This window comes from Salvia splendens, chromosome 2, assembly GCF_004379255.2.
Source record: "Salvia splendens isolate huo1 chromosome 2, SspV2, whole genome shotgun sequence".
NCBI classification, from domain to species: Eukaryota; Viridiplantae; Streptophyta; class Magnoliopsida; order Lamiales; family Lamiaceae; genus Salvia; species Salvia splendens.
In genome coordinates this window covers 29817698-29827758 of record NC_056033.1, presented here as the reverse complement: position 1 = coordinate 29827758, position 10061 = coordinate 29817698, and the positions used below count along the sequence as shown (strand labels likewise).

Sequence of the window (10061 nt, the reverse complement as noted above, 5' to 3'; positions counted from 1 at the left end):
ATATATATATATATGCGACTAAATTCATGTTGAAAATTTCCTATATATATATATAGGGTTGTCTTATATACAAAATAATCTAAAGTGTATAACCTAGAACTACATTTCATCCATTGGATGAGGAAAAAGGATGGTCAAGATCAAATTTTATACATAATCACAATGCATCGGTTATAACCACCCCACTAATCATGTTTTCAATCCAAATTTGGCCTTGGTTCTATATTTAAGATTGATTCTACATTTAAGAATGGTTCTATCTTGATCACAACCCTATATATATATGGTTGTACCTTTCTTGACACTGATATGTTTGTCTTCATCTTCTCCTTTCCATATCCCACTAACTCTTAACCGGTCTCTATCGTTATAAAGTTTTACTAGTAATTACTCATCACCATTTCCCACCCTCCACAAAGTTATTGCAAATTTTATTTTACGTTGATTACCATTTGAGTTTTCAAATTGTATTAAAGAAGAATCATTTAGTTAGCTAGCTTAATTGGATTCGTAGTTGATTTATTTTGAGCTCCAAGTAAGACCAAATTCTATTTTAATTTATTTTGTACAAATATATATGCTTCAAAATATTCGTAAGTATGTACTTGTCAACATATTTCACTCAAAATTAATATAATTAATTAATTAATAAGTTTGACTTGATCTAAACATGTACTACGTGGTGGCCTAATTATTCCCATTTCGCTTTCCATATGAAATAGAGATGCCCACCGGTTCCGGTTCCGGCGGTTAACCGCTGAACCGGAACCGGCGGTTCCGGTTCCGAACCGGAACCGTCGCAATTTTCCCGAACCGGAACCGTCGCAATTCGGGTCGCGGTCCGGTTCAGGTTCAAGATATTCCGAACCGGAACCGTCACCGAACCGGCGGTTCGGGACGGTTCGGAACCGGCGGTTAACCGGCGGAACCACCGGTTCGGGCGCGTATATCAAGGCATCGGGGATGGGGCCGACGGCGGCAGCTTTTCAGCTGCAAAACCGGCCGGTTTCGGCGGTTAACCGGCGGTTTTGCTCGGAAACCGGCGGTTCCGGCGGTTTTCGGCCAAAACCGCCGGTTTTCCGAAAATTCAATTTTTTTTTTCAAATTCGAATTCTTCCATAAGAGTTTCTCTCTTCAATCTCTCAATTCTCTCTCTTTGTCTCCAATTTCTCATTTGTGCTATCGTGCTTCCATTTAATTACGCAAGTGCTACTCTTATTACGCATTGTTATACACTTATACTTGTTCCCGTAGTTCTATAAGTTGTCTTTCTTTCTCAATTGCTAAAACAAAAAAATATATATTATTCCATATTTCTACATTTCTACATAGCAATATGACATCATCCCGAGAACCTGCACATAGGGAAAACATATGCAGGGGCTGAGTACTTGATGCACTCAGTGAACCCATGCCCAAAATATATTTTATCAATAAAGTTATGTCAAGCCATCATTGAGTGAAACTCGGGTTTTACTTTTAAAAAAAATGTCGAGAAACACTAAAATCATTTCCATCGTAAAACATGGCTGCGCAGCCCATCATCATCATCATCCTCCATCATGTACCATATCTGAACCATCATGTGAAACGAGAATGTGGCCACAAACTCGATCACTGGACCGGCCGACCCAAGGGACGGCTCACGATCCCCATCAGTGCACTAGCCTAAGTAGGACTTAGACCCTAGTTAGACCCGAATTCGTTAACCATCAAAGTCTAGTAGAACATTATTCTAGTAGACAATCAGATAGGCAATTCAAAACATAAAATACGGCATGACATAACATTTAAACCAGCCTTATCTCACCATATACACATCATTGCAAATAAAAGAGTTTAAGTAATAAAGCCCACCTCAAAAGCTTAGTAATTTCCTTAACAAGCTTCTCGATCCGACTTTAACGAGCGTGCGAACCACCTTTTGAGAAAATTAAAGTATACATCAATCTCAAGAAAGAAAACATTTAGAATGCATGCACTTTAATTAAAGTCTTTTATCTCGTTTCTCGGTTTTTGTGCATTTTCGATTATTCGGCGGCCGCCCAAGTTCCTCCATTGGCTCCTCGTAGTTCCACCACGATATCGAATTACGAAACCTCAAATTATTCAAGCGCGTAAGTAAATTATCGCAATTATTTCCCTTCGAAAATTATATTTAATTCGTACTTTGAATTATTCTGAGAATTAAATAAATAATTCCCCACGATTAAATTATCGGCCCAAGGATTTAATTAGAAGGCCCAAGACTTATTTCCCCACCTTATATCTCCAATTAAAATTTAAAGCCCAACAAAATAAAAGAACCCAAACAAAACATCCAATTTTAATTTGTGAGGCCCAACTCTTTTAAAAAAAATAAAAGAAGCCCATATCCTTTCTCTTCCCCCATTCTACACGCCTCTCACATTCTCCCTCTATCTCCCTCTCTCTCTTCGACAAAAGAAGAATCCCCCAATTTGGAGAAATCTCTAACCCGTCGCATACTCCTTCTCACGCCGACTCCGACCTCAATTCGCCGCCGGGTGTCCGCCCTCTGTCACGGCGCAGCAGCTGTACCAAGCAGCCATCACCGTCGCTGTTAGGGATGTCAATCGGGCTGGCCCGTCGGGTTTCGGGTCAACCCTACTTGGGTTGCGGGTCAATCGAGTGCGGGCTAATCGGGTTGTGATTTCTTTCGGGTTATAAAAGCTCAGTCCTAACCCTAAAAGCTTGGGTTTCGGGCTAGCCCAACGGGTTAATCGGGTTGTTACCGATAATATTAACATGCGATCAATCCAATAAATAATGATTAAAATTACTAATATTCATACAATGTACAATATTTAATTATGATATATTTGAGATATATGCTTAAACTCAATCATAAACATGATCAAATACTAATATTTGAGATATTTCGTAGAATTTTAACGCATGTTTTAGAAATTTAAATATTTTTTTTGTGAATTTGAAGTTTTTAATTTATTTATCAATTATTATATTAATAAAAATTCAATATATAATTTGTATATTTAATATAAAATTGAAAGTTATTTTTTAGTTAAATTAATCAATGAAATGTCGAATTAGGAGTAAAAAAAATAGAATAATAGAAATTTTATCGAGTTTTCGGGCCAGCCCATCGGGTTTTCGGGTCTGACCCTAATGGGTTGCGGGTTAATCGGGTGCGGGCTAATCGGGTTTTGATTTTATCGAGCTAGAAATTTCCAACCCTAACCCTATAAATTTGGCGGGCTATTCGGGCCAGCCCACAGGTTACGGGCTACGTTGACATCCCTAGTCGCTGTTATGGCTATTCTGAGCAGCCATCGCCGCTGCCCTCACTGGTTCGGCTCGTTGTTCAGCCGCTGCTGTTCGTTGGCCGCCGCCATTGAGCAGTCATCGCCGTCTCGCCCAAACGCCGCTGCTCGCCGACTGGGTCAGGGCCACCACCGCTGTTCCACAACAGAAATTGCCGCTGCTGTACTGTAACGCCCGTACTTTTTAAGTACTAAATTAATATATGTCGTGAAGTTGTTAAAATAAAATTTATGTCGTCATGCTTTGCTTCTTGTTTTTCTTTTATGAAGTATAGTATTTATGGTACTTGGAACAACATCAAGTTACTACGAGGCAAATAATAATTTGTCTAAACGAAAGAAAACGAACAAAAATAAATATAAGAACTTGGGCCGACCCAAATAAAAATAAATCAAAGTCCAAATGTCCTTATTAAATTAAAAGAGTGTTGGGACATCAAATTCCCTTATATTTTTAGCCCAACTCCACAAATAATTTTTTAGCCCAATTTCTTCATAGAATTTCTTTTGCAAGCCCAATCTTCTTCTTCCTCTCCTTCCCTAAGAGCATCCACAACTCCACAAATTAAAAGAGTGTTGGGCCAGCGGCACGGTTGTGGGCCCGGGCGGTACTATTCATGCCTGCTCTCTGGCAAGAGCACAACACCCACAACTGTGCTCTTCCGCAAGGACGAACACAATTAATTTAAAATTCAATTAAACAATAACATTTCCATAATATTAAAATTCATTTAAAAACCACAATAAATATTACAAATGACAAATAAAATTAAACATTACATAATTAAAATCCTAAAAATGAAAAATTACATAATTAAAATCCTAAAAATTAAAAATTACATAATTAAAATCCTAAAAATTAAAAAAACCACTACTCGTTGCCGAATTTCGCCCACATGTGGTTGATTAGGTCTTCTTGTAGTTGATTGTGGATTCGAGTATCGCGCATTGTGTGTCTTGTCTCGATCCTCTGGCCAACCGTCGTATGCTCACCTCGGCGTGGGGGAGACCTCGCTGTTGAGCTTCTGGCTTCGTCCTCGTCGTAGAAGCTAGCCGCCCTCGGCCATTCGTCGGCTATAATCATGTTGTGTAATATAATACACGTGAACATGATGTCGGCGATATTATTCACGTACCACAGCCGAGCCGGGGCCTTCACAATATTGAATCGAGCTTGAAGGACCCCGAAGGCTCTTTCGACGTCCTTCCGCGCTGACTCTTGACGCTGCGCAAAAAGAACCCGTCTCGGGTCGTGCGGGTTGTGGAGCGTCTTCACGAACGTCGACCACCTTGGGTAGATACCATCGGCGAGATAGTAACCCATGCGGTATGTATTTCCGTTGATGGTGAAGTCGATCGCCGATGCTACACCATTCATCACATCATTGAAGAGTGGTGAAGAATAGAGCACGTTCAAGTCGTTGTTGGATCCGGCAACGCCGAAATATGCATGCCAAATCCATAGGCGATAGTCGGCGACCGCCTCAAGGATAAGTGTTGGGCCGCCGGCTTTGTGACCGCTTCTGCCATGAGATGAGTGAAATCCATTTGATGTTTTGAGTAAATGTTGAATGTGTTGATAGTTTGTATAAGAATTATGAATGAGAGATGAATGAGAGATGAATTGATGTGATAAATGAGTGATGAATGTGTGTATTTATAGATGATTTTGGGGAAAAAAAATAAAAAAAATCAAAAAAATTCAGAAAAAACGGGAAAAAACGGCCATATTTTTGGGATTTGGAATTTTTTTTTATTTTTTAGCATTATTTATAATTAAATACCGATTTTTTTTTAAAAAAAATAAAAAATGTTTAAACACAACGGCTATGCCGTTGTCGAATGGGAGCGCGCCACGTGTGCGTCCGCTGGCACGGACGTGCTCGATACATCGAGCAGCGCCGTGCAAGCGGTGCGAGCGCAGCGGCGGCGGATGGCGTCCGTGCCAGCGGCGCGGACGGCGGTGGCGACGGACGCCACCGCTGCGCATGCTCTAACGCCAACCATGGAGACTTTCCATCTTTCAAATCATCTTCCACCTTCCATCTTACATATTCAATTCTACAATCAAAACAAATTAAATACATCAACATTCTTCATTTGTCTCCTTCCCTAACACCTCACAACATACACTTTTCCAAGCAAAAACAAATAGTGAGAAAGAGACGAGAGAGAGTCAGAAGTAGGAGCCACTGCCTTTTGTTCAATCACAAGGTAAATTTCATTCAAGTTTGTATATCAGTTCCCACAACTCCTCCCAATTCAACATACACAAATTCTTTCTCAGAAATCGAATCTGCCAAGCCAAGGAGATTAATTCCTTCTCGGCTCCACAGCGTTGCATCACAATTTCAATCGGTTGAGGTATAAATCCTTTCCCAATTTCAAGTTTCAATCATCAGTTTATGCATTAGCATCCCGCCATCCGAACCAATCGCATAACTCAAGCAATTAATACAATTGAACACTCCCACGGTTAAATTGATATGCGAAAGAACTTAGTAAAGGAAACTTATCTTCCGGGGCTGTTCCGGGGCTGCTGGGACAGCCGGGATGGTTTCGAGGCTGTTCCGTTTGAAATCGAGGGGCCGTGGTGTCGTTTCGGAGCTGTCCGAACAGCAGGCGGACAATGGCAGTGGCGGGCTGCGAACGGCGACAGCCTTGTGCGACCTTCGACGGTACAGCAGCGTGCGACGGAGGGGCGTGCAGAGGCGGCGCATCAGAACAGCGGTGGAGTCCGCCGGCGAACTGCTGCGATTCCGCACCAGTGACCTGCGTCGAGCACGACGGCAGCAGCAGCGACGGAAGGCAACGGGATTTGGGTAAGAAAAGAGAGAGAAAGAAAAGAGAGAGAGAAGAAGAGAGGAATGGGGAGAGAAGAAGAGATAGGCGTGTAGATGGAGAGTGAATTTTGGGCCTCTTCTTTTGGTTTTCTTTATTGGGCCTATTGAAAAAAAAGAGGATAGTGATAATTAATTGGGCCTCACAATTTTGATTGGGAGAAATACGATGGGCTGAGATTTTAATTTAGTGTTGTGCCAAATAAATTAAATCCTTGGACTGCAGTTAAGTTAAAATACGTGGGGTTGCCAGAATAAATTTTGGTAATTTATTTCGAAATTTTGGAGAAAAATACGAGGAGCCAACGGAGGAAGTATAGGTGTAAGCGGCCGACCGGCGTCGCCGCGACGCCTTGGGCGGCCGCCGAATAATCGAAAATGCGCGAAAATCGAGGAAACGAATTAAAAGATTTTAATTAGAGTGCATGCATTCTAAATGTTTTCTTTCCTTAGATTGATGTGTACTTTAATTTTCTCAAAAGGTGGTTCGCACGCTCGTTAAAGTCGGATCGAGAAGTTGTTTAAGGAAATCACTAAGCTTTTGAGGTGGGCTTTATTACTTAAACTCTTTATTTGCAATGATATGTATATGGTGAGATAAGGGTGGTTTAACTGTTATGTCATGCCGTATTTTATGTTTTGAATTGCCTATCTGATTATCTACTAGGATAATGTCCTACTAGACTTTGATGGTTAACGAATTCGGGTCTGACTAAGGAGTGAGTCCCTACTCAGACTAGTGCACTGATGGGGATCATGAGCCGTCCTTTGTGGTCGGCCGGTCCAGTGATCGAGTTTGTGGCCACATTCTCGTTTCACATGATGGTTCAGATATGGTACATGATGGAGGATGATGATGATGTTTGTCTGTGCAGACACCTTTTTTATGGAAATGATTTTAGTGTTTCTCGGCATTTTAAAGTAAAACCCGAGTTTCACTCAACGGTGACTTGACATAACTTTATTGATGAAATGTATTTTGGGCATGAGTTCACTGAGTGCATCAAGTACTCAGCCCATGCATATGTTTTCTCTATGTGCAGGTTGAGCGTGGACGGGAGACGGGGGATGTTTTGCATTGGACCGAGACCATATTCAATAAACGTTCTGGTTGCTATTGTGTCTTCATACATAGTAGTAGCTAACTCTCAAATGCTTCCGATACGTCAAGTTTTAGAACTCTGATGTTATCTTTATTCTGTTGGACTACTTTTCCTACGAACTTTGTTGCTTCGTTATTTCAGACTATAATTTGGTAATAAAGTTCATCTTTTGATCTACATATCGTACCCCTTGATTGTTTTCCCCTTTCTTCCCCGCTTCTTAATTCCCCCACTAGTCGCGATCTACCGTGCTTTCTATCCTTAGGAAGTGCGGTCGTGACATGTACCGTCGAAGGTCTCGCAGCGTCGCCGTCCTTCTCAATTAGCAACTGCGTTGCCAGTTTGCTGTTCGGACAGCCACCGTTCCTCACCGATTCAACCTCGAAACGACACGGAAGCCCCCGAAACATCTCCGAACAGCCCCGAAACAACTCCGAACCGTCCCGAAAGATAAGTTCTCATTACAAAGTTATCTTCTTTCGTTGTCAGTTTTCAATTACTCTGTTATGGGTGTTCAATTGGTTATGTTATGTTATTGTTTGAGTTGTTCGTGTGGGAGTGAGTTTGGCAGAATGATATGTACTGATATGCTATGCTTATGAAAAATACTTGATCGGTTGGAACGGGGTTTACCTCGCTGAGAACTAAGCTTGGCGGCAGGAGTCTGTAAGGCCGAAAGGGGTGAACTCCTTGGCTTGGCAGATTGTTTCTGCCGTGAATTTCATAAGAAGAGAATGAGTTCTCATCCGTGACCAACACTTGGAAATCAAAAAGGAAGATGGAAAGGAAATCGTGACTTGTGACGGTGAATCAAAAGCTCTTCTACTCTCTCTCTTGGCTCTCTCTCAATTTGTTTTTGCTAGTGGTTGTAGATTGTGTTAGGGAAGGAGAGAAGTGAATAAACTAATGCATTTAACTTGTGTGGCCTTTGATTGTAGAGTTGAAGGTGGAAGGTGGAAGATCATGTGTGACCTTTGGTTGTGATGAAAGATGGAAGATCACCTGGAAGATGGCGTTAGGGAAGGGGAAGGATTGGGCTCAAAATCTATCTCCCACATTTTATTTATTCATTGAAGTTCATAGGCCCAAAATGATTTATTTTGTTGTAAATAAATCAAGCCCCAATTTTTTTATTTGTCATAGAACTCTTCTATTTTCTATGGCCCAAGGCCATCGTGAACCAATGTTTGAACTCTAATTCATCATTTAAGAATTCCAAGTGTATCATTATTATATTGCATTTTTGTTCACTAATTAAAGTTCGTAAACCTTAATTATTTTTGTTCGTTTCCTTTCGTTTAGACAAATTATTATTTGTCTCGTAGTAACTTGGTTTTATTCCAAGTACTATAAAAAGTACGAGCGTTACATTCTTTCATGGGAAATTTGACTAAGTCGGAACGGGAAATGGAGCCGTCGCTAAACAATTGTACGATTCCTAGACATTCTTCGACTACGTGAGGTGGAAGGGATCCCATCTCTCTCTCTCTATGTGGTGTGGCAAGGATAATATATATGTATAATTGTATAAATAGGCTTGATTGCGGGAAGTGAAGAGGAGATAAAATTGAAGGATTTCAATTAATATAATGGATAATGACAAGGGCGTAATTGCGCAATATTGAAGAGGTAAAAAGCAAGTGATAAGGACATTTTTGAAATATGAATGGAATAAGAAATTGGACGTATCTGATTTGATAGTGCTATGTCGACAACCCACAATAAAAACCTAATAATGTAACCGTTAATGGAGTAATATGATTACTTTGATTGGTTGGATTTCATTTTTATCACACATGATATTATATATCCGGGTCAATAATTTGCTAGCACAACGTTGTAAACTAGTATACTGAGCATTAGTCACAAATTAATCAATAAGTAGTCACATAAATCGAAAGTATATATAGTGCCTAAGTAAGTAGTCAGATATATACGTGTTTGCTAAAGAATTACGTGCACGTTAGGCATGCACAAACCGAATCGGTCCGTCGGTTAACCGGCAGTTCGGAACCGGCGATGGCGGTTCGGCGGTTCAAGCGGGCCGGTTCAGGTTCAAAAAAATTGTGAACCGTAACCGGCGGTTTTGGTTCACCGGTTCAAACAGGCGGTTCAGCAGTTCCAACAGTAGGATTCCGGCTAGGGCGTAGGTTTTCAGGCTAGGTGTGTAGAAAAACCGGCTGTTTACGTCAGAAACCGCCAGTTTCCGACGGTTCAGGTCCTTTTTCAGGTGGCAGCGTATAGGTGGCAGTGTATAGGCCAGAAAACCGGTCAGAAACCGCCGTTTTTGGCCAGAAACCGGCGGTTTCCGTCAGAAACCGTGGACCGCCGGTTCAGGCGGTAAACCGGCCAAAATTTGAAATTTGAACTTTTTTTTTTATTTCTTCCAATTTTACTCCTATAAATACCCTACTTCCCCCATTATTTTTACTCACCCCATTCTTGTGTTAACAAGGATTTCCTTCTCAATCTCAATTTCTCTATTCTCTATCATCATTCTCTCTAATTGCCTAAGTTGTTTATTACTATATTTGTTGTTGTATTCGTAATTTACCATTTATTCAATACTCCATATTCTTACTTTCATTTTGCATTATGTCTTCTTCTCGTGGTGGACCGGGACGTGGTGATCGGGGCAAAGGAATTTCCCAAGATCAAAGTAGTCGTCCCAAAAATCAAAGCGACCTAGTCGTCGAGAAGTTATGGAAGAGGTTTCCCGAGTGGCGGCTGAACGCATGCAAGTAAGTTCTAAAAATAAAATTATTTTTACAATTCATAATTTCATAAGATTGAGTTTTTTAATTTTTTTTGTGATC

General features: G+C 40.8%; 2 long non-coding RNA genes across 3 annotated transcripts; both read left to right on the top strand.

Moving 5' to 3' along the window:
• The first annotated feature begins 5220 nt into the window (after positions 1-5220).
• Positions 5221-7352, top strand: LOC121766127. 2 transcript variants are annotated; one of them, XR_006042920.1, is made up of 4 exons: positions 5221-5516; positions 5590-5666; positions 6625-6688; positions 7186-7352. It is a non-coding gene; the product is annotated as an uncharacterized LOC121766127 (long non-coding RNA). The 2 variants fall into 2 exon arrangements; XR_006042915.1 differs by lacking the exons at positions 6625-6688; positions 7186-7352 and having other exon boundaries at positions 5590-6332.
• Positions 7353-7403: 51 nt separating this feature from the next.
• LOC121768978 lies at positions 7404-8478 on the top strand. The gene is made up of 2 exons (XR_006043457.1): positions 7404-8050; positions 8184-8478. It is a non-coding gene; the product is annotated as an uncharacterized LOC121768978 (long non-coding RNA).
• The last annotated feature ends 1583 nt before the right edge of the window (positions 8479-10061 follow it).